Here is a 26341-nt window from a genome sequence, read left to right on the forward strand (position 1 = left end):
TAAAGAGAACATTTTCATTGTAGCAACAGCATCCTATCTGCACACAGAGACGTTTTAAGGCATGAGCAAAGTGGGCTCTGGCCCAGGGCCCCAGCCTTTAAGGGGGCCCCCTGATAAAGAGAGTTCTGTCCTACAGAGAGTCTTGCCCTGATGATCTTAAACAATTCTCAAACATATTGTTTTAAATACCGTTTTCCCTTCATTTATTTTTAATGTGGGTGAAGTGTGAGAGTCCATTACAGACATGTTGCAGATAAATGTTTTGTTTTTAAATAATGCAACATCCTTAAAGAAGTTATTCTAGATCAAAACAGGACGTCACCTATGTGAAATGGGAGGGTGTCACAGAGATTATTTGCAGGAAAACACTCGTGATCCCTGAATATTAGATGCAAACACATTTAGAATTTAGACCTGTGTGTCTGTCCACTGTCAGTGACCTGGCCACAGAGGACATGAAAGAGCTGAAACTGGTTCATAAATTTAATGCTGTTCAAAAAAGGGGCCCCCAAAATTCGTTTGGCCCAGGGCCCCCAAAATACGTAAGATATCCCTGTCTGCACACATAACAGATTTGGGAGCAGGAGAAATATGATTTAACGCAGATTACGGAAACCAACAGTATGTTGTAGGAAGTCAGAGGGAACATGTAAACCAGACAGTATTGTTATTTCCCAGATTAACAAAATGAGTCGTCAAAACTCTAAGGCAGGATGAAATCTCTGGTTTCCAAGATGGAATGCAAGCAACTAAATGACTAATCAAAATCTTTTCCTATCAGGGGCACCCTTTGCCATCAGGTTCTAATACAAGTTCCTACTTTTTAGGTCCCAGCTACAGACAGTTTTAGCATAGAGTGAGTTTTGGGTAGTTCCTTGGTCAGGATTGGAAGGCATTCTTGATTCAATGTGCGTTTTCCCTACTCTTGTGTTTGTCCTGCTCAGGAGCACTTCAGCCTTACAGTGCTCTGATTGGTTGACTTGGGGTCCTCCACTGCTGACGAAGCTTGAATCAGAACATTATTTTTTATCTTTACCTTTCAGCACTGCAGGGGAGTTCATGTGTTTTCTTTCTCTTACTCTTGTGTGCTACTTTCCTCTTTACTTTGCTTCCAGTCCTACTTAATTTCTGCATTGCTTCCGCCCCCTTACTCAGCTCATCTGTTACTTCTCCGTCCGTCCTCATCACACTCACTTGTTTTGATACTCCAGACACCCCTTCTCCTCCTTTGTTGCTCCTCCACCTCTCTCACCTTGTTGCCCTTTAACTCATCCCTTCCTGCTTGATTTACATGTTTCTTAACGTATTATTTCAGCAAGCCCATTCGAATATGGCCTCTGCAGATGCACATAAATCCACCTCAGCTACGTATGAATGACTTTGTAAACATGTTACAGATATATTCAAAGATGGTTGCCGTGGATGGGCATGCAAACATTAATGCACTTGCATCCCTGGTGAGTGTCTTTGAGTGTTGTTCTTAAAATAATACACACCGATTAGATGCATTCAAGTATGGCTTCTGTGCATTCCTACACTGTGGTCATCTTTACATGGGTTTCCCAAAATACTAGACATGCTTCCAAAGATGGCCGCTCTGAATGGGTGCACATACATGGCAGTCATCTTTGAATTAATCTGTAATGTTTTAACAAACCCAGTCAAAAGATGGGCATCATGGAAGTGCACATATGCACCACAGCCATCTAACACAAAAAAGCATTTTTTAAAAGCCAAGAGGTTTCACTGCCATTACATATTTGCTTTGTCAATGCTTGTTACCTTCAGAAGCAGAAAGACATGCAGTTTACCGTCGTCAGTTGATCGAAAGGCTAGGGTGGTGGTGAGCATACACTACATGGCTAACGGAAGTAACTTGGGGGCATTTTATCAAGCACGGCGTTAAAATTATCGCCGCTCTGGCGACAGAAAACTGCCGCTAAAGCGGCGATGATGGGCTTGATAATATGCCGCAGAGAATTCCCATAGAAGCCCAGGTTGACACCAGAACATGGGCTTCTATGGGAATTCTCCAGGGCATATTATCAAGTCCATTATCGCCGCTTTAGCGTCAGTTTTCTGCCGCTAAAGCGGCGATAATTTTTATGCCGTGCTTGATAATATGCCCCTTGGTTTTCACAATATGATGCATATGATTCAAACAATTGTACTATTCTCCCATAAGAGGATTGAGCATTAGGGTAGGACAGTTTAAAAACTCTAGCAAAAAGTATTTTTTTCCAGGATTTCATTGTTAAATCTCACATCTATCATGAAGTCAATGAGTATTTTGTAAAGCTACATACCGATGTGTATGTGCTGCAGATCGGCGCATATAAAATCTCCCTGCTTCCACGGACAGAGTAAATCCACAGTCGCACGCACATACACACATCATACGCTAGGGCCCATCACACTGAAATTCATACTATTACTCTATCCACACTGAATATAGGAGAGAAACCTAAACCAATCTGCATCTAGAACGAGGTCAATGCGACCATAAAGACATTGTCTTGAGTCATGATTTTAGCATAGGGAAAACATTTAAAACTCAATAAATAAATGACAAAGAAATAACCACCCGACACTAGAATTCAAACAAATGGTTGTTTATCTAAATTAGTTCAAATGAAAGTCAATCAATAGCAAATCATTATTCTCATAGTTACCTATTCTAGCTAAATGGGTCAGGACAGGTCTCTCGGTAAAGTCTCTCGAGCTGCCGTCCTCAGCATAGGTTCAGGAAGAAGTAGCCTCCGAAATCCAAAACGCAATGACCGCAAAGAACACGGACCCTCTCTAGTCTAGTATATTTATAACAAAAATAACAAAAAATAAAGTTACAAACAAACTTTGAATATCCGTTGAGCCGCTGAGCAGAGCGAGCAGGAAAGGATGTCACTTGGTAACATTTAGAAAACCTCCGCTCAGGAAAAATCACAAAAATAAAAACACGGAAGAAGGAAACTCGAGTTTGCAAGTGATACAGTTATAAATGCTCTTCCTTGGTGCCATAGCAGAGCCACCGCAGATTTATCATTGTTCATTGTGGCTTTATTCTTCTCCAAGGACAATTGGAATCATGCCCAGAGCTGCTGTCCTCACGGAAACTTTTAAATCAGACAGAGGCTGTGGTCAGGTAACTTTCAACCATGTTCAGCAAGGCCTCTCGTCACATCTCAATCACTCGAGCGCAGGCTGTAAATAGCAGCCATCTTTGTTTAGGCCAAAACGGACCATCTTAATTAAAAGAAACACAAAACAACGTTACCACATCATAATGATTATACAGTGTTAATCCCCTCTAATACACTTATGTGTATGTAATTACCTAGCCGTCTGCAACACAAAGAAGCATTAGCACACGTTATTTTAAAAGTGCAAACTCAAAACAAATAACACTTTTGCGACACTCATTTAATAAAATTGCACATTATTATTAAGCAACATATATGCATCCCCACGTGTAGTTTCTCTCATTAGTAATGTTGATTATTTTAGACTTTCAACAAAACAAATAATTAATGATTACAAATTAGTAATTTTAAACATAACATATCAACGAAACTGGAGCTTAAAACTCGATAAATTTTCAACAGAAAACTCTGCTCCAGCAATCCCCCCTTTGGTGATATATTATCACCACAAAAACTAACTAAAAAAAAAAATGTAGTCCCAATTTTTAGGAGAAATTGAAAATGTCTTTTATGACACAACATTAAACACCAGACTCTCTCACATCATCTCTCTTCGTCTCCAAATAAACACTCTCCCTCATTTCTTCTAATTCTATTTCTTGTGGGTCTCTCTTTGACCTCTTTTGTTTCTTTGCAGTATTTTGCCCAATTTTCCTCTTTTTCCCTCCCCTGTTTTTACAACACAAACACAACAATCTTAGTATCAATAAAGCAACAATCACACATGTCAAAGGAAATAATATTTTACCAATAATGGTACTACCTATTTTAGCAATAAAACTCTTAACAGCAACTATCTTATTAGCTATTTTAGTCCAGATACTTTCAGCTTCCAGTGGTACTAATTCTTCATGCAAATCAGTAATATTTTTGATATAGACTTTTAGATCTCTGCTTTCATCAGGAATGTAAGTGCAACAATGTTGAACTTTCAGCATTCCACAGACTCCACCCTCCTTGGCCAATAGAATATCAAGGGCAAGTCGATTTTGCATAGACATGGCACGTACGGCAATCATCTCCGTGTTTACCAAAAGAAACCCTCCAGCGGTACTTGTCGATAAGCGATCCACCACTGTTGACAGTTTCCGAATTCCATATGCATTTAAAGAAATTCCCACTGCTGGAATTAAAGCTCCAAAGATATCACCCACAATTTCCGACCAAGTTTCTCTCTTAAAGCGTGTTAGTAGATTAATGTGATCTACATCTTCTATCCTATCTATATGGAAAATCTTTGGAAAAACCAGGCCAACATAACATGTGCCATACCAATGGGCAGGCAACTTGTAATAAGCCTTGTTCCCACAAACATAATACACTCCCGGGAAAACTGGATCTTCTCCACCTTTAAAACCCCATCCTGTTGCAATGAAGTATGTATCATGACACTCACTAGTCCCAACAAAATAAGTATCATATTGGGATCTCTTTCTGGTAATGCATAGTTTACCCTTCTGTGGTGCATCTAAAGCCAAAGTTGGACTGGCCCCATTCTTCAATTCCTTTCCCATCTCAATATCCCAAATTGTCTTACTCACTTTATATTTCCCTACCTTCTCATGCATGCTCATTCTCCTTTCCTCTACCATGTTTAGGAAAGCCTTCTCCTCTTCTTTTAAACTGCAAGTTAAATTGTTTCTAAAAATGTAATCTAATGTTAATTCTTCTTTTTCAATAAAAATCTCACCAAAAATGTTAGCTTCTTTAGCTGGATTCAGCTTTTTATCCATAGGCAATTGCCCGAAAAATGTTATCTTTGTTAGACATCTTATAATCTATTCTCCCTAACAAATAAAAAACACTACTTAACACACTACATGAAATCCCATACGTAGCTGGTAAATGGTGATGAGTAACACCTTCTGAAACGGATGCAGGTAACTGCATACAGACGTAGCAGTCCCTAACTTCCATTGTCCTCACATATTCATACAACAACTTTGAAAAAACATTGCTAGAAAAATCATTAATTGACCTATCTTTATGTATGTTAAATGTTACTAATTCTAGTTGGAACTACCTTTTGTGCACTCTTCTCTACATTAGTCACATTTTCAGGATGTATTCCAAAGGTGTCTATTGTAACCCTAAAGGTAACTAATAAAGCTAATACACCCCATAATAGCATTAATAATCCAGTACAGCAGCAGCACATTCTACACCATCTTCTCAAGAAGGCACATCTACTTTGATTATTTTCTGTGTTAGCCATTTTACTACTTTGGCAGTGTCTTTTGACTTAGCCTCTTCTACTCCACTACTGAGTTTCTAAAACTCTAGATTATTTCAAACAGCTAATTTCAGGTTTTTTCCTTTTCACTCTTCTCCAAGTGACTCCTTCAGTTCACTCAATTTGGATTTTCATCACTTTTCACTTCTTCTTCAGCAACATCAAATTGTATCAAATCTTCAACAACATCCTGTGCATCCGACTCTTCTCCAATGTCAGTCAGGATAACTTTCAGGATTCCAACAGATTTCTCCTCAACCACTTTTCTCAAGATCCCCTCCGGATTGACTTTACTCTCTGCCTCTTCTTCTTCTCCTTCAGGCAATGCCACATAAGTCCATTCCGGTGACCTGTACTTTTGGTTGGGTTTTCTGATTCTTTTGATCTCCTCTGGTTCTTTTGATTTCTTTTGTTCCTCTTCCTTCGCTTGATTTTGACTCGACACCTCGTTCACTTGTTCAGCTTTTGATGAATTCACTCGTGTCAGTCGATACCTCAGCCTTTTTATCCTGTTAGGCCAAAGGTCTCCTCTTACGCTCCTTTTTGGTCTCACTTCTTTATTATTCCTTTCTCCAATCCAGGTTCTCTTTCTCAGAACTCGACCCTCTGATTTCTCATTTTCACTCTCATCTGATTCTGTTTCATTTGCTGCCTCTTGCTCTTCAACAATTTTCTTTCGCTCCACAGTCTTTTCTACCACTGATTGAGATTTCCCTAATTCTGTCCCTCCTCGGGTCTTCTTGCTGTCTACTTGTCCCTTCACCTAGCTTATCAGAAGTGATCCCTACACCTCCTCGGGGGTCTTCCGCAATCTGTCCCTCTCTATCTTCTACTGACCCTGCTTCTTCAGGTGTAATCTCAAGTGGATTTTCAACTTCTTCATTTGACTCAGGTGTAGTCCCTGTGGAATTATTCTCTTCTCCTCTTTCTTCTCCACTGTTCGTTGGAACTTCAGGCACTCTTACAGAATCTGATCTCTCTTCTGAGACTCTCAATGTTTCCCTTGAAGCTCTTGAAACTTCTTCTGGTAAAAAAAAAAAAATCACCTGACTCTCTTTCTCCTTCACCCCTTTCAGGATTCTTTTTTCTTCTCACTGTTTCAGTATCTTCATCATCACTGGAATCTGATTCTTCGAAATACTCTTTACCAGTCCCATCTTTTGGATTTAGAACTCTCAGAGTATGACTCGCATGCACCCAGTTCTTCACACCGGCGCACTTCACTGCAGTTGTCGTAGTCAGAATAACTTGTCTTGGCCTTCCCCACCTTGGAACCAAGCAATTTCTTCTTCTGTGTACTTTAATCCTCACCCAGTCTCCTGGACTCAGATCATGAGCTTGCTTCTTCTCAAGTGTGGTAGCGTCTTCTCCAACCTGGTGAAACACAGAATGAACTGCGTCAGCCAGGCCTTTACAGTAATCCAAAATCATGTCATCAGTTATTGTCATCAACTTGTTGACAGGCACAAATGCATGTCTCATTGCACGTCCCATTAAAATTTTGTGTGGACTCAAACCTGTGGTTCTATCTGGAGTAGACCTAATAGTCATCAGCACTAGAGGCAAGACATCAGGCCATTTCATTCCAGTGGCTAAACACATATTACCAATTCGGTTTTTTATTGTGCCATTCATCTGTTCAACGACGCCAGAAGCCTCTGGTCTGTATGCACAATGTAGCTTCTGCTGTATGCTCAATGCTTCACAAATTAAACCCATGAGCTCATTGTAGAAGTGTCCACCTCTGTCAGACTCAATTGTCACTGGGAACCCGTACCTAGGAATCAACTCTCTTAACAGTAACTTTGCAACTGTTATTCCATCATTTCTCCTAGTCGGATAGGCCTCCACCCATCTACAACAAACAGACTACCACTAGAACATACCTCAATCTGTTCACTTGGGGCATTTCAATAAAATCTATTTGCATTCTGGTAAAAGGACCTCCTTCTCTGCCTATTGTTCCTAGACTCACCACTGGTTTCTTTCCAGTATTGAACTGCTGACAAATCAAACATCTTTGACAGATGCTTTCTGCAATTAGCCTGAACTTTGCATTGTACCAGGTTTGTTTGAATGACCTAATCATCGCATCCCTCCCCAGATGTCCCTGGCCATGATACATTCTTGCCATTGTCGACAGCATGGAATTTGGCATGACTGGTCTTCCATCTCTATAGATCCAAACATGATCTGTCTCTCTTGGGGCACAACCTGCCTTGATCCAATCTCTCATTTCCTCATCTCCTGCCTCATCCTGCAACTGTTTCACTTCATCCCACGTTTCTAGGACATTAGTAAACATCACAGAACAAAAAGACATTTCCCTTTCTCGTGCCCTATTAATCGAATGATTGTTCTTTGCACAATACTGTGCTATGTCATTGGCAAAACGATTACCAAGAGTAACAAAATCATCTCCTTGTCCATGAGCAGCACACTTCACAACTGCTAATTCTTTAGGCAGCTGTATCGCCTCAAGCAACTTCCCAATCACTTCAGCATTCTTTATTGGAGTCCCACTCGACGTCAAGAAACCTCTCTGTAGCCAAAGTTGGCCAAAATCATGAACAACTCCAAATCCATACTGACTATCAGTCATCACAGTCACTCTCAGATTCTTCCCAATTTTACAAGCTTTTGTCAAAGCCACCAATTCAGCCACTTGAGCAGATCTTACTCCTTTCAATGGCGAAGCTTCCATAACTTCTGAAACCTTGCACACCACATATGCTGCACTCAGCACACCATCATCAGTTCTCAGACATGATCCATCCACAAACAGCACATGATCACTCTCAGGTAGTGGTAAATCTCTTATGTCTGGTCTTGGTTTTGTGCAGTAGTCAAGCACATCCAAACAATCATGATCAACATCATCTCCCACATTCACATTTTCAGCATCAGGCAACAGTGTCGCTGGATTCACATTCACACATCTTTCAAGAGTCACATTTGATGCTCCCAAAATGATTTTTTCATATTTAGTCAACCGACTATGTGACATGTACTGAGTTCTGCTTCTTGTCAAAAGAATAGCCACATCATGAGGCACGAATACCTGTACAGGATATCCCATTATTATACCCTCACTTTGTTCCAAGCTTCTGCATGTAGCAGCTACTGCTTTCAGACAACCTGGCAAACCCACTGCTACGGGGTCAAGTGTCGATGAGAAGTACGCAATCGGTCTTCTCAGTTGTCCATGTTTCTGAATTAACACTGAAAGTGCACATCCATTTCTCTCACTGCAGTACAACTCAAACTCTTTCTCATAGTCTGGCATTCCCAAAGCAGGGGCTTCACACATTCTGCTCTTTAACTCTACAAATGCAGCCATTTGTTCTGCATCCAATTCCAATGGGTCTCTCACCTCACTTTTAGTCAATTTAATCAGTGGCTTTGCTATCAGGGAGAAATTACTTATCCACTGACGACAATAACCCACCATCCCCAGAAACATCCTCACTTCTCTCTGGGTCATCGGGGCTCTCATTCCTCTGATAATTTTGATCCTGTCATCGGTCACCTTTCTCAGACCTTTTTCAATATTGTGTCCAAGATAATGCACCTCTTTCTTGCAAAATTGCAATTTGGCTGGAGATACCTTTAACCCTCCATCTGCTAGATGATTCAGGAAAAGAAGAGCCTTCACAGGTTTCTTTAAGGTTTTCTTGTAGATTTATTAATGGTACAGCATCCCAGCAGAGAGCAACTTCTCATACATCCAATGGCTCTCTTCAACTGTCCCCACTTAGAATCTTCCCCATGTCATTCTACAAGTAACTAGGTAACAGTCCATGACATCTCCTGGCTGGAGATCTCTACACTATGGTATCTACTTCACAAGCTTCACGTGTCTTCGATGCCACAAGTAGGTCATCGATGTACTGTACTAGTACTGAGCTTTCAGGCATGATCAAACTCTCTAAAGATTTTTTTCAATAACTGATTGAATATCGATGGACTCTCTGTATACCCCTGTGGGATACGACACCATGCTAAAATACGCTGTCCAAACCGAAATGCAAAAATCGGCTGGCTATCATGATGCAATGGAATTGAAAAGAAAGCATGACACAAATCAATCACTGTGTACCACTCAGCATCATGAGGAATCTGATACAAAATCACTGACGGATTTGGCACAATGGGACAACATGCCACCACAATTTTGTTAACCTTTCTCAAATCTTGTACAATCCTGAACTTTCCATTAGGTTTCTTTAGCCCCATTATCGGTGAATTACACGGGCTACTTAGTATCTCTCTCAAAACACCCTGTTGAATCATCTTGTCAATTATAGGAGTTATCCCCTCAATTATCTCCGGTGTCAATCTGTACTGAGGAATATTAGGATAAACAATCCCCTCTTTCACTGAAATCTTCACTGGATCAACATTATTCATCAACCCCACATCTTCTCCAGTAAAATCCCAAACCGCTGTTTTTACTGTATGTCTCAACTCCTGAGGCAAATCATCTGGATTAAACACAGCATATGTACCAACAATCTCACTCTCTCTATTGTCCAGAGTCATCCGGTACAAAACATCCTCATCTGGTGTCTCAAAAGCTATTCCATCTGGAGTACAGAAAATTCTACAGTTCATCTTGCACAATAGGTCCCTACCTAATAAGTTCACTGGACTAGTGTCACAGACTACAAACCTGTGCATATCCGAAAATTTCCCTATTCTTACCCTTACTGGTTCAGTAAGACGAGTCTTAATCTGTGTATTGGCTACACCAACCACTTGGATTGCTTCGTCCGAGAGAGGAAGATTTCTAATATCTGCTGACCTGACAGTTGATCTCGTCGCTCCTGTGTCTACCAAAAAAGTAACACTCTCCCCATTTATTTTCCCATCTACAAATGGTCCTGCCTGGTCTATCTCTAGAGTTGCACCAAGTATGCACTCTTCCTCCTCTCTTCGGCACCGTCAATAGTCCCCTTCAGACTCACTCCCCTCATTCTTTAACCAGTACTGCTGTACCAGGTTAGAACGTCTCGGTTTGTTTACCTGCTCATCATTGTAGAATCCTGAGTCCTGGTTATACTTTTGGGACCCTCTATTCTGCGGCAAGGGCGGTTTCGGCTCTTGGCTCTGCAGTCTGACAACCTTCTGCTGTTGCTGCTGTTAATTACACCCGTCGTTCTGCACCTGTTGATTTAAGGGTTTATTCTCATTACTCACTAATGGTGGATTGGTACACTCGGATCTCCAATGCCCCAATTGTCCACAGTTGTGACAAGGGAACTTCTTCTTGGCCTCCTCTAAATTTCCCTTTCCTTTTCCTGCATATCTGGGCCTATTTCCTGGATTATTTGCTTGTTCCACCATCTGTGCTTCTTGTCTTTCAGCAACCTTCACCTGTGCCCACATTGCTTTCTCTTTCAGCTTTCTCTGTTTTGCCTCAATCTCATCACTGAAGTACTTTGCATGTCTCAAGATTTCATCAATCTTTTTACTCTGCCAATCAACTGTATGCTCACGTATTCTTTCACTGATTTCAGGTCTCAAGCCATATACAAATCTGTATACAAAATGACTCAAATCCTTGTCACCCAGGTGTTCATCTCCACTGAACTGTTTAAAAGCCAGTATCAGCCTTTCGTAAAAAGCATGAACTGATTCTTTCGCTTCCTGATGTGTTCGATCTATCTTAACCCAATCTGTCTCTTTCGGGGGTACCTTATTTTTCAGGAACACAATAACCTGTTCGTACTTCTTCATTACCTCTGGATCTGGTGCTCCTGTTTTCGGATCTCTTGGATACTCTTTTGCAGGCCAATCTACAACTATTTTACACTCTGCCCACAAGTCTGCTGGAACAATTATATCAAACAGACTATTCAGGTCAATCCACAGCACTTTTGACAATTTCACAAACCTGTCTACCTGCCTATACCACTCGACGGGCTTTTCTCTCAGTCGAGGAAAATCATTCGTAAATGACAAAATATCCTGTCTAGTCCATGGGACATGTACATATCCTCCTCCAGGAATCTCTCTCATAGGATAAGCATCCACTGTTTTTTCTTTTTCTCTGATGGGAAAAGCTGAGTAAGTCCTGTCCACCGAATCTTCCCTTTTCTTGTACCACCTATCCTTCCATTTTTCTACATCACCCCATTTTCGCAATAAGGCAACCATTTCCTTAATCTGCCCTGTTCTACCAACACCATTTAGATTTTCAATATCCTTGTCAGTGAAATCCACCCTGTAAGGCTTCTGCAAAGTTTTTACCTTATCCATGTCAACTCCTTGCTCACTCGCTATTGCTTTTAACCTGTCATGTGTACTCTTAGCCCTCCAGGTGATACTCTTGCACATAAATAACAACTCTCCATCATGATGGTTTTTTAATATTTCTGTAGGAATTGTTCCTGCAATAAGCTCCTCCAATTCTATGCGCAACCTGGCTACATCAATTGCCTGTGAATCTTTATCCTTCTTTTGAAGAACTTTCAACCAATCATTCAAATCTTCAGCTGTTTTTTCTGTAGACTTTTTCACTGCACCCACTTGTTCCGTCATCCTCTGTGGTTCCAAAATTGATCCTCCTAAACAACCAGTGTTCAATCCTGAATTAGGCTGTACATCTAAACCTCCACTACATGTGTCATGTCTCAACTGTCTCAAATTATTTTCACCAGTCCTCATTCTTGATTCCTCCAAAGTGCAAGAACCAACCAAACCATTTCCAACATAGGGAACTGTCAAACCATTTTCACCCATTCTTTCTTTATCAAAAATAGGCACAACCGGACCTATTGTTACAGGCACTGTAACAGCTTCTAGATTTTTCGTCAGCTCTCTTATCTTCTCAGTCAGCTCAGATGTGGTTCTGGCTAATTCTCTTGTTTTTTCATCACTGACTCGATTCTCTCTCTCTCGCTCTCTCTCTTTTCCCCTTTCCGTGAAAGAGCTACCACTTTTCAGATCAGGTGTCACAACCTCAGTTTTAACAATTCGCAAAGTATCTCTTATTGGAGTTGCAACTGGCGTGCTCTCTTCTGGTTCCGGTCTATATGGAGGTGGTCTCTTGTAAATCATGTCATCCAAGACCTCATCCTCATAATCATTAGCCCCATACCTTCTCATTTCTGCATCAGGCACCTTTTCTGTACCCTTCCTTCCTTCCGTTTCTTCAACTGTCCTCATAGGATATAATCCCTCTGACATACTAGCATCTCGCCATCTCCTCATTCGATCATGATGAGTTTCACGATCATATTTCCTCCCAAAAAGGTACCTGTAATTGCCTCCACTCCTCTGCTTTTCTCGCTCATGCACCTCATCTTCCCATTCCACCAACGCCTCGAACTGTGTCGGCCTTGGTCTAGGCTCTAGACACATCATCTTTTCCCGTAAATTTCTCAACACGGCCAAATTAAATGAACCATGTTCCGGGAACGCTAAAACACCATGGGCCCGATTCACAGAACTAACTTAAGACAAAATCCTAAACTTACTACCATTTTGGTATTCACAGAAGGCACTTACTCATTTTGGTATTACAGAAGGCACTTACTCATTTCGGTATTCACAGAAGTTAGGAGTCCTAACTTTAGGACTCCTAAATGCCTTCTGTGAATACCGAAAGTCTTAAAATTAGGATTTTTCTCAGTTTAGTAGTAGTATAGTTAGGACTCCTAACTTTAGGACTCCTAAATGCCTTCTGCGAATACCGAAAGTCTTAAAATTAGGATTTTTCTCAATTTAGTAGTCCTAAGTTTAGGACTCCTAACTTTAGGACTCCTAAATGCCTTCTGTGAATACCGAAAGTCTTAAAATTAGGATTTTTCTCAGTTTAGTAGTAGTATAGTTAGGACTCCTAACTTTAGGACTCCTAAATGCCTTCTGTGAATACCGAAAGTCTTAAAATTAGGATTTTTCTCAATTTAGTAGTCCTAAATTTAGATTTAGGACTACTAAATTGAGAAAAATCATAAAATTAGGATTTTTCTCAGTTTAGTAGTAGTATAGTTAGGACTCCTAACTTTAGGACTCCTAAATGCCTTCTGTGAATACCGAAAGTCTTAAAATTAGGATTTTTCTCAATTTAGTAGTCCTAAATTTAGACTTAGGACTACTAAATTGAGAAAAATCCTAATTTTAAGACTTTCGGTATTCACAGAAGGCATTTAGGAGTCCTAAAGTTAGGAGTCCTAACTATACTACTACTAAACTGAGAAAAATCCTAATTTTAAGACTTTCGGTATTCACAGAAGGCATTTAGGAGTCCTAAAGTTAGGACTCCTAACTTCTGTGAATACCGAAATGAGTAAGTGCCTTCTGTGAATACCAAAATGAGTAAGTGCCTTCTGTGAATACCAAAATGGTAGTAAGTTTAGGATTTTGTCTTAAGTTAGTTCTGTGAATCGGGCCCCATCTTCCTTAGTGTACTTAGCCCAGTTATCTAACCATATACAGGTATGATACCCATATTTCGCAACCATGAAGGATGCAGGAGTTCTCGTCGGAGGTAGCAATTCACCTTCTCTAGTTATTATGTTTTTATCCTTGTCAAACCACCTTTTTATTTTACCGAATAAGGATTTCTTTTTCTTTTCCTCCGTTTGGTAATACATTTTAACGTTTACCAATATTCTTTAGTCCCTTCCGCAACTGTACGATCTTTTTGTCCAATAACAGCGCGACTCACACCAACGCACCAATCCTGGAGCGTCTACGTCACCCTGTACTCCTTCCAATCCCTGCGCGGCTCACACTAACACACCAATCCTAGCACGAGCACTGTTCAGATCCACTACCCAATCAGAGCGCGGTCTGTATGACGTCAGCAGTCGCTGCAGTCGCTTCTGCTCTGTCTCCTGTCACTCGTCTACCCCTCCTTTACAAAGCCTTCTCAGTAGACTTCGTTTCAGATTCTACAAAATCTATTAGTTACAACATATAAACATCTCCATTGTCTGCTTCGCTAACCACAGAATAGTAAAGAAATTCTTATTCACACGAATCCCGCTTCTCTCTAGAACAGCGCTTACCTCTGCTCCACTACGGAATTATTACTTTCGTTGACACAGTAGCACATCCCTCTACTCTGCCCTTCTAACATGCATCCATTAACTGTTTCCTCTAGGACTGCTCCAAAGAGTCTCTCAATCAATTAAATGCTCATACATTCACACACTTTCACACCAGAAAATGTAGCACATGCACACAGAATCCTGCCTTTCCCGAGAACAGCGATCAGTCTGTCCCACTACAGAATTATAACACACGTTAACCAAGCATCTCTTACCCCTGCCCAGTCCTTCAGACAAGCTCAGAGAATACCTATTACTCCTCCCGCGATAAGCTTTAACGGCGAACCTTACGGATCCCTGGGACTTAAGACCAGAGTTTCACAGATAACCTTCGCTACCATACACACTCCTTTTATACTGAAAATATGTCCCTAATAGTAACACACGACAATGTCACTGATTCCGAACCCAGACAATGTGACGCGCAACTTTAATTGTCACACGTTTTTTTTCCTGCATACATACAGGTAATTCCAACAATCCTGTTTTTCCCGAGAGCAGCACTCACTTCCGTTATCCTACTATGGAACCGTCACCAGCTCCCAAGTTCCAGAAGCACTACATAAAACTTCAACACGACAACTTTAACATATAGTATTAGTACATATACCAACACCAACCAATAAATCAATGAATCAAAAGCCTATGTACAAGCAATCTTATCAGATCAAGACAATAATCTAAAACCATCATACTGCTACCAGGAAACTGCTGCAGATCGGCGCATATAAAATCTCCCTGCTTCCACGGACAGAGTAAATCCACAGTCGCACGCACATACACACATCATACGCTAGGGCCCATCACACTGAAATTCATACTATTACTCTATCCACACTGAATATAGGAGAGAAACCTAAACCAATCTGCATCTAGAACGAGGTCAATGCGACCATAAAGACATTGTCTTGAGTCATGATTTTAAGCATAGGGAAAACATTTGAAACTCAATAAATAAATGACAAAGAAATATCCACCCGACACTAGAATTCAAACAAATGGTTGTTTATCTAAATTAGTTCAAATGAAAGTCAATCAATAGCAAATCATTATTCTCATAGTTACCTATTCTAGCTAAATGGGTCAGGACAGGTCTCTCGGTAAAGTCTCTCGAGCTGCCGTCCTCAGCATAGGTTCAGGAAGAAGTAGCCTCCGAAATCCAAAACGCAATGACCGCAAAGAACACGGACCCTCTCTAGTCTAGTATATTTATAACAAAAATAACAAAAAATAAAGTTACAAACAAACTTTGAATATCCGTTGAGCCGCTGAGCAGAGCGAGCAGGAAAGGATGTCACTTGGTAACATTTAGAAAACCTCCGCTCAGGAAAAATCACAAAAATAAAAACACGGAAGAAGGAAACTCGAGTTTGCAAGTGATACAGTTATAAATGCTCTTCCTTGGTGCCATAGCAGAGCCACCGCAGATTTATCATTGTTCATTGTGGCTTTATTCTTCTCCAAGGACAATTGGAATCATGCCCAGAGCTGCTGTCCTCACGGAAACTTTTAAATCAGACAGAGGCTGTGGTCAGGTAACTTTCAACCATGTTCAGCAAGGCCTCTCGTCACATCTCAATCACTCGAGCGCAGGCTGTAAATAGCAGCCATCTTTGTTTAGGCCAAAACGGACCATCTTAATTAAAAGAAACACAAAACAACGTTACCACATCATAATGATTATACAGTGTTAATCCCCTCTAATACCCTTATGTGTATGTAATTACCTAGCCGTCTGCAACACAAAGAAGCATTAGCACACGTTATTTTAAAAGTGCAAACTCAAAACAAATAACACTTTTGCGACACTCATTTAATAAAATTGCACATTATTATTAAGCAACATATATGCATCCCCACGTGTAGTTTCTCTCATTAGTAATGTTGATTAATTTCGACCTTCAACAAAACAAATAATTAATGATTACAAATTAGTAATTTTAAACATAACATATAAACGAAACTGGAGCTTAAAACTCGATAAATTTTCAACAGAAAACTCTGCTCCAGCATATGCTTCCTTGTTTATCCCCTCTCACAATCTCCAAAGACTCTTCTTTAACACCCAACCCCACTCCCCCTCCTTGAGCATCCTCACCACCCTGATTGTTCACATTTAAATCCTACATCTCAGGTCACTACTCAATATCACACAATACTACCACACCAAAACACACCTTGGCACCGGGACAACTTTTTTTCTGTAAAACATCACAAAGCTTCACACTATTCCCAATCCCAGAATACTGTCACACATCTACTATGCATTTCATGCCAATACAAATACCTCACGTTCTCACCCATCTCTACCTCACAGTCTCCAAACAATAAAGACACCAACCGCTCCAGACCACAAATGCACAAGACTCACTCACCTTTCTAATGTGCCATCACCACCTCTCATCCATACCCCTTCCACATACACAAATGAAATGCACTCCACACCACTCTTCATAAACTCACATCCACACAACAATGCTGCTAATCAAAGGCCACTCCACAGCGCATCTCCATAGTTAGAACCAGTCTTTCTACTACCCTCACACACAGACCCTACAAAATACCTTCTATGCATGTTGGACAAGGATAATAACACCCAAAAGCAACTCAATTTCTGTCCTGCTAGAGCTATCTCAATCATCAATAGCACACCCTCAACAACCTCCAAGGACAATACTTAATCTTCCTCAACAAAAAATCCTACCACTTCCGAAGGAGCTTTTTTAAACTGCCTACTAATAGATGCTTCTTCCATGACCAAAAACAAGTACTGCATCTTTGACCCATGGACAGACACCAGAAACTGACTTGCTCTTCAAAACTGAATATTAGCTGGGGGAGACATGGCTCTCGCATTGCCTTTCATAAAACTTTATTTCGGTCGAGCGACCATAAAAGCGTGCATAGAAAAACAGTACATTAAAATTCATGTCACTTTAAAATTATACAGTAGTTACCATACTTGTTTACATGAATCTAGTTACAGCACCTACATGGATCTAGCAGTAGAGACAAATATACAATGACACCTCACCTATATACAATAATTCTTGAGCTCATATAGGTTGGGTAATTACAAAGACAGGGGCACTGGCTGATGGAACAAAGCCCTGATATAAGCCCATGAATATTAACAGACATGGTCCAAATAGTATGAAATTGCCTAATAATGTAAAATAGCCATGCAATGTCAGTTCCTTAGTACACGTTATGACTAAATAAAACCAGACAGTGACTTATACTTCTAAAAACATGCCGGCTTAATTGTTTTTTTGTGGATTGAAGCTAGTGAGGAATAAAAATTCTTTGCAGGACCTACAGTTTATGAGGACAAAATTTTGTTACTGTTTGGTCTTATCTTCAAACTTCCTGCGCCACACAGAGGTCAAGAATCGCGATACAGCAAATACAATGGGTCTGCAGGTGGGGGCGTGGCTTAGCACGCGATGCGGACGGACGTGCCCGGGTAGAGCTCCCGCCTGAGCCTCCCTGCCCCGGGTCGTTTATCCGATAAAACTTCTCTTACATGGCCCGCTGCTGCCGGCGGACCTACTCCGGGACCTGCTGCCTGCCCTGGCTGACATTGGGGCGAATCGGAGGTGGGGCTCTGCACCGACCCCGAAGGCGATACTGAGGCCGCCTTGAAGGAAGCGCCACTGGGGACATTAACTACGCGAGTCCGTGGCTTCAGACGGACCCCTGGGCCTTAAGTTGCGACCTGCGGGGGAGATATCGCGGCAGCGCGCGGAGGCCTGCGACCCTTGCGGAGGGGCCCCCCGCGCGACTGGAGCTGCGATCGGAGGCGCCTGGGGACCCCCCCTCCCCCGCGGAGAACCAATCGGCAGAGGCGGCGAGCTGAGGACGGCCTGAGGCAAACACGTGGACGGAGCCCGCAGCGCCTGGCCTACAAGTGAGTTGCTTAACTGGGGTCCTGAGAGCGGCGGGGTGGAGCCGGAGAGACGACGGTGCCTAGCCACTGCCACGCTTAAGTAGATGCACTCCGGCCGCCGCTGAAATTGGATGGCCTCCTGGAGGGGTGAGATACCCCAACGGCGATAGGGATCCCAGGACGCACGAGGGGGACACTGAGGCTCCCCCCCCCCCCGCTCTGACCTGATTCCTTCTGAGCTTGGACTGCCTTCTCCTCCCCCCCTTCTTTTTTCCTGCAAGACATTGGGCACTGAGGGCAGACTCGCTCCGGACAGGGGCTACGCCGCTGCTGAACATAGCTGCCCACGTCGCCGCTGCCCGCCGGCGCCGAGGGAGCTGCTGGAGCGCCTGGCTGGACCCCATAGACCCACGAAACGCAAACCCTGAGCCTCCGGACACTGCGGAAGGAGAACGCGAACGCGGAGTGGACGGGAGGCGCAGATGTGACCATACCCTTTGGAGGGAGCCCTCTGTCCTCCGCCTAGCTGCCATTGGACCCTTCACTGCTTGTAGCCTCTGGACCCGTGACGACCGGGGCGCATTGCGCGGGGCCCGGCGGCTTGGAACGGCGGAACCCGGCGCCGCACTGGGACAGAAGTGCGAGCCGCCCCTTTCCCTGGAGGCGATACACGGCCCGCAACGACAGCCTCGACGCCACAAGGGTGATTCGCCACGTGCGACGGGCCTCTACCCCCCTGCGACAGGAGAGACTGCCTAGCACGCGCCGCCAGCCCCATGCCTGGAGGGGTGCGAACACGCACCGGATCGGGGACTGCACCGGCAAGGGGAAAGCAAGCGAAAGCAGCGCCCAAGATGGATGCCGAGCAGGTGGCGTCGAAGCTGGACAGCGTCCTGGCAGCCATGGAACGGATGGAAGAATCCCTCCAGCAGACACGCACCTCCCTGGAGACCAGAATCGATGGCGTGGCGATAGACTTAACCCACCTCCGGGCCGATCATAAGAAGCTGCAAGCTCGCACTAAGACGCTAGAAGACACAATGGCAGTCATCGAACCAATGGCGGCGCAGACAGACAAAAAAGTGCAAGATCTCCTGACCAGAGTGGAATTCTTGGAAGACCGAGCCGAGGACGCGGAGGGACGGGCACGAAGAAACAACATCCGCCTAGTGGGCATTCCGGAGAAATGGGAAGGAGCGGATTCGGCTCGCAGAGTAGAGGAGTGGCTAAGAGACCTGCTGCCAGAAAGCGCGCTCTCCCCCTACTTTGTGGTGGAGAGAGCCCACCGAGTGCCCACGAGACCGCTCCCCCCTGGCTCTAACCCTAGACCGTTTCTCCTTCGGGTTCTCAACTATAGGGACCGAGATGCCATACTGCGCGAAGCCAGGAACCTAGGGGAAATCGTCATAGACAACGCCGCAGTGATGTTCTTTCCGGACTACACGGTGCGAGTACAGAGACAGAGGCATTCCTTCCTGGCAGTAAAAAGACGACTGCGCGAAGCAGACCTTAAGTACTCGCTACTTTTCCCTGCCAAACTGAGAGTGGTGTTACAACAAACAAATGATGGACGGAATGCTGACAATGCAGACATTCTCCCCCAGTCAAGCATTCCGTCCATCATTTGTTTGTTGTAACGCTTTTCGCCCTAAGTGGGATGGGTATTCCCAGACGTGGGACCCGTGCTCACTACGCCACTGGAGTCAAGCTATCCTGGCTGATGACGGCTGATAGCCAGAAACCGGTCCTAGGATGCTTGATTCCGGTCCAGGGAAGACATGGCTTGGCAGTTCGGACTGGACTGTTCCCATGAGGCACAGGGTCAAGACTGATTTGCATATGGACATGTCTGAACTGGGGTGGCGTAGTGGGCAAAAGAACGATGGATTTAACCCAGATCTCTTGACTGGGGGAGAATGTCTGCATTGTCAGCATTCCGTCCATCATTTGTTTGTTAACGCTTTTCGCCCTCAGTGGGATGGGTATTCCCAGACGTGGGACCCGTGCTCACTACGCCACTGGAGTCAAGCTATCCTGGCTGATGACGGCTGATAGCCAGAAACCGGTCCTAGGATGCTTGATTCCGGTCCAGGGAAGACATGGCTTGGCAGTTCGGGCTGGACTGTTCCCATGAGGCACAGGGTCAAGACTGATTTGCATATGGTCATGTCTGAACTGGGGTGGCGTAGTGGGCAAAAGAACGATGGATTTAACCCAGATCTCTTGACTGGGGGAGAATGTCTGCATTGTCAGCATTCCGTCCATCATTTGTTTGTTGTAACGCTTTTCGCCATAAGTGGGATGGGTATTCCCAGACGTGGGACCCGTGCTCGCTACGCCACTGGAGTCAAGCTATCCTGGCTGATGACGGCTGATAGCCAGAAACCGGTCCTAGGATGCTTGATTCCGGTCCAGGGAAGACATGGCTTGGCAGTTCGGGCTGGACTGTTCCCATGAGGCACAGGGTCAAAACTGATTTGCATATGGCCATGTGTGAACTGGGGTGGCGTAGTGGGCAAAAGAACGATGGATTTAACCCAGATCTCTTGACTGGGGGAGAATGTCCGCATTGTCAGCATTCCGTCCATCATTTGTTTGTTGTAACGCTTTTCGCCCTAAGTGGGATGGGTATTCCCAGACGTGGGACCCGTGCTCACCGTGCCACTGGAGTCAAGCTATCCTGGCTGATGACAGCTGATAGCCAGAGACCGGTCCTAGGATGCTTGATTCCGGTCCAGGGAAGACATGGCTTGGCAGTTCGGGCTGGACTGTTCCCATGAGGCACAGGGTCAAGACTGATTTGCATATGGCCATGTCTGAACTGGGGTGGCGTAGTGGGCAAAAGAACGATGGATTTAACCCAGATCTCTTGTGGGGGAGAATGTCTGCATTGTCAGCATTCCGTCCATCATTTGTTTGTTGTAACGCTTTTCGCCCTAAGTGGGATGGGTATTCCCAGACGTGGGACCCGTGCTCACTACGCCACTGGAGTCAAGCTATCCTGGCTGATGACGGCTGATAGCCAGAAACCGGTCCTAGGATGCTTGATTCCGGTCCAGGGAAGACATGGCTTGGCAGTTCGGGCTGGACTGTTCCCATAAGGCACAGGGTCAAGACTGATTTTCATATGGCCATGTCTGAACTGGGGTGGCGTAGTGGGCAAAAGAACGATGGATTTAACCCCGATCTCTTGACTGGGGGAGAATGTCTGCATTGTCAGCATTCCGTCCATCATTTGTTTGTTGTAACGCTTTTCGCCCTAAGTGGGATGGGTATTCCCAGACGTGGGACCCGTGTTCACTACGCCACTGGAGTCAAGCTATCCTGGCTGATGATGGCTGATAGCCAGAAACCGGTCCTAGGATACTTGATTCCGGTCCAGATCTCTTGACTGGGGGAGAATGTCTGCATTGTCAGCATTCCGTCCATCATTTGTTTGTTGTAAAACTGAGAGTGGTAGCACGAGACAAGACACATTTCTTCACGAGCCCGGAGGAAGCGGAGGCCTGGCTAGATGGAGGAATGCCCGAAGCACCGCGGAGAGCGCCGGGAACTGCCACCGCAGAGAGGACTCGAGGATCGCGGCGTCGGCGCTGCCGCAGGTAGCCCACGCCGCCGCTGGTCAGAGACGCGATGATTCACTCCCCACCGGTGGACCTCATTCAGCAAGAACAGCGAGATGCCCTGCGCAAGGTGGCGGCGATCAGCAACTCCCCGGCGCCATCACTCCATCCGGGCGCTAGCCCGGCTGTGTCCTCAACGGATGATGAGGCGATCTATGGCATCCCGGATACCCAGAGCTCTGGGGGACCCCCAGAGGTCACGCCGCAAACAGTGGATCTCTTTGGCTGACAGGAACCCGGTAGCGGCCTGCCTGGGTTCCTGCTTCGCTGCCCCGCCCTCTAATGGAACTGCCTCGGGCCTACCTGCGCCCACACCAACGCCGCTCTGGGGGACTCGAGCACGGAGCTAGACACTGTAAGTACATTTTCTAATCATAGACACGTGACTCATTCACCCACATCGCAGATACGCAAATGTGCCCCACGGTGCTCTCCTACCGGATCGCTGCCACATGAACCACTTGGAGAGGGGCATGCCCCCTCCTGGCACCCTTGCCCGCACTTGACTGACATCTGGGCACACAGCTGCTGCGGCACTGAGCGGCAGCGGCTTCCACACCTCACCCGGGAGTGATGCCGGGCTCTTCCAGGACTGCACTGTTTTGTTTACTGATAAAATATAAACCACAAGATCCCCCTAAGACTGTATAGTTTACGAGCTCACTTGAGTGTTTGGACGGCGAACTGTTCCGCAGCCGACCTTTTGGTATTTTTGATTTTGTTGCCATGTTGAGGCTCTATGTTTCCCCTTTCTTCGCTATCCCCCTGCCTTGCTGGAGATCATGGCACTGCGCACACGGCGCTAATCCTACCCACACAGTGGGAGCGGACTGCTGGAACTGGGGGGCCATTGGACTGGGGGCCACCCCTTGGGGGGGAGCGGGAGGCGCACACACACACGACTACTATGGCTAATATACAAATATGCACCTGGAACGTCAGGGGAATGCACAAACCGGCTAGACGATATCATATATACTCATACCTAAAGCGACATAAAATTAGCATAGCGCTGCTCCAAGAAACTCATTTGAACGGAGCTGAGGTACGGGCGCTGCGCCGTAGATGGCGAGGGCAACTGTATGCCACGGAATATTCCTCATACGCTCGTGGAACACTGATATGGATCCGTCCTGGGACTCCTTGGGAAGCCACAGAAATTGTAGTGGATCGGGAGGGCAGATATGCCGCTGCGCAGGGCAGGCTAGATGGCCAGCATATTACACTAGTGTCCCTCTACTCCCCCAACGTCGATCAGGGCAGCTTCCTGGCGCGGCTCTCAGCGACCATGGCACCTTGGCATGCAACCTCGTGGATAGTGGGGGGCGATTATAATTGCACTCTAGATCTAACACTGGATCGCTCCTCCCCACCCCCAGCTAACGCCTCTACACGGGGAGCCACGAAGGCACTACTGGAGTGGGCCGCGTGGTGGGATCTTCATGATGTTTGGCGAATGCGCAACCCGGGGACGCGGACCTATTCCTACTACTCTGGCGCTCACGACTTATATGTCCGCCTGGACCGGTTCATGGCATCCACTGACCTCCTACCCCACGTGACAGACACACACTACATGGGCTGCACGCACTCGGACCACAACCCACACTTCATGTCCATAACCTGGGCCCGCCCGCACCCTCCTGTGCCCACATGGCGCCTGCAACCTGCGCTGCTGCTAGACGCGGCTTTTCGCGATTCCTTGCTCGCGCGTGCCGCGCAGTATTTTGAGGATAATGCCGGTACGGCATCCACTCCACAGGTGGAGTAAGACGCCTTCAAGGTAGTGCTCCGGGGACACTGTTTGCATACACAAGGCCACGTGAGGCACCAACTGGAGAGGGACCTAACTAGGCTGGAGTCTGACTTACTCGCAAGAGAGGAGGGGGCTATGGATGGTGCCGGGGGCCCGCTGCACGAGGCCCACACGGAGCATGCGCGCCTATTAGAGCGACTCCGAAACGTCAACTATGCCGCGCACTCGACGAGAACGCATCACCTCGGCGACAGACCTGGCAAACTTTTAGCGTGGCTGATCTCCCAGGAGGCCCGCTCGGCCCCGGTCGCGGCCATACGGACGGAGAGGAGGGACCTAGTATACACGCAACTTAGCATACACAACGCCTTTATCGCCCATTATGAAACATTGTATCGCTCCCGCCTATCAGTCCCTCATCCTGATATAACCGGCTATCTCCCCCCCCCCCTGCAAATGCCACAACTGACTATTGCGCAGCAGGACGAGCTGGGAGCCCCGCTCGTGTCGGACGAGCTCCAAGAAGCCGTCTTTAACCTGTCAAATGGCAAAACCCCGGGCCCGGACGGGCTACCAGCTGAGCTTTACAAGGCCGGCTCGGACATCCTCGTTCCGGAACTACTGCGAATGTATAATGCGGCAGCGGAAGACGCCGCTTTACCCCCAACGTTACATGAGGCCACGCTAGTCTCTATTCTCAAACCTGGCAAGGATAGCACACAGATGGGCTCTTACCGCCCACTGGCGCTGCTAAACACGGATTATAAGATACTGGCTTCTGCATTAGCCAGGAGGCTGGCCCCTCATGTACCCACCCTGGTGCACCGAGACCAAAATGGCTTTGTCCCCACACGCCACACTTCTTACAACATCCGCCGCCTATTTCGGGTGCAGGAATACGCCACACAGCAATGGCCCAGAGCGGGATGCCTGATACTGGACCTGGAGAAGGCCTTTGACTCAGTTGAGTGGCCGTACCTGAGAGCGGTCACGGAGAAGTATCAGCTGGGGGGGTGATACAGAGCCATGGTCGACCTGCTCTATGGCAGACCGACAGTCCGAGTCCGCACGGGCCGCCTCCTCTCAGCTGCCATCTGGGTCCGCAGAGGCACTCGCCAAGGCTGCCCACTGTCGCCATTGCTGTTTTCTCTGGCCATGGAACCTCTGGCCGCGACTCTCAGGATGCACGGGCCAGAGTGGGGAATCCCATTTGCGGACGGTCTGCACGCGGTGTCACTGTACGCGGATGACTTACTGCTGTACGTCAGGGATATGACTGCCATCCCCGCCTCCCTCACTGACATCTTCCGCACCTTTGAGGAGGTGTCGGCCTGAGAGTCTATTGGTCCAAGTCGGGGGCCTATCCCTTTGGCCCAGACACGCCTGAATGCGACATCCGTTTGGGAGGGGACAGGCTGCAGTGGCACCCCACCACCTTCCGCTACTTGGGGATAAGGATATACAGAACCCCAGCAGACGTTTTGGAGGGAAACCTCCTTCGAGCGATCGCTTCTGTCCGAGCACAAATTGGCTTCTGGAACACCTTGCCCCTTAACGTGCCTAGTACTGCCTCGACTACTCTATTATTTTGCGAACATGCCTATGTATGTTCCCACCAAGATATTCCGCGAATTAGAGGTGCTGCTGCGTAGCCTCATCTGGAATAAGGGGAGGCTGCGAGTGGCGCTGACCAAACTATACATGCCCACGGATTCGGGGGGCTTGGCAGTTCCTAATATGGAATTATACTACCTCGCGGCGCAGATGCAATGGGTGGCGGGGTGGCTGAGTGGCAAGCAACTAGAGGACACTGCCTCGCATGCGGCTGCCTGGACACGAACACAAATAAATGCGCTGTTCCACCCGATAACCCGCGCGCTATGCCCCTCCCAGATCTACCTGGCAGTGGCGCGCAGATGTTTCCTGCGGTGCCTTCGTCTCACACGCGCGACTACGCCGTATGCCCCGAGTTTGCCGCTCTTGGGCGCGCCTGGTCCGACGGGGCCGCTCACAGAGGTCCACTTGGCTAGCTGGGAACGCACAGGGGTGGACACGCTGAGTGACCTATACGCCGATGGTGACTTACTCACATTCGCCAACCTGGCTGATGACACGGCTCTCCCGGCGGGGCAGTTCCTACTGCATGCCTCCCTCTTGCGCACGCTCACTACTTCCTGGGGCGACATCGCAGCAGGACCTCCGACGCACACCTTCATACAATACCTGCATGTTATGGGTAATGGCTCACACATCATACACTGGCTAGCACAGGCGCTGCAGGCACACTCGCAGCCATCCGCATTGCCACTGAGGGAGCGTTGGGCGACAGACAGGGGAAGAGACTGGACAGACAAAGAATGGGCACTGATACTGGCTGGCCTGACCAACATCCCACGTAACCCCCGCTTTAAAATTATACAATACTACATACTGCAGCGCGCATACCTCACGCCCGATAAGATTACAGATACTTCTCGCGGGCAGACGCAGCTTGCCAGCGGTGCGGGAGCGGACCTACTACACATGCTATAGCACTGCCCTGATATTCAGATATATTGGGACGACGTATTGACACTGCTCG

General features: G+C 46.1%; 1 protein-coding gene across 2 annotated transcripts in view; it reads left to right on the forward strand.

Annotated features, from left to right (window-relative positions):
• BTK (Bruton tyrosine kinase) overlaps window positions 1-26341 on the forward strand; it is a 555678-nt gene that overhangs the window by 376755 nt on the left and 152582 nt on the right. The window lies entirely within an intron of this gene.

Source organism: Triturus cristatus, chromosome 5_2, assembly GCF_964204655.1.
Source record: "Triturus cristatus chromosome 5_2, aTriCri1.1, whole genome shotgun sequence".
Taxonomy (NCBI): Eukaryota; Metazoa; Chordata; class Amphibia; order Caudata; family Salamandridae; genus Triturus; species Triturus cristatus.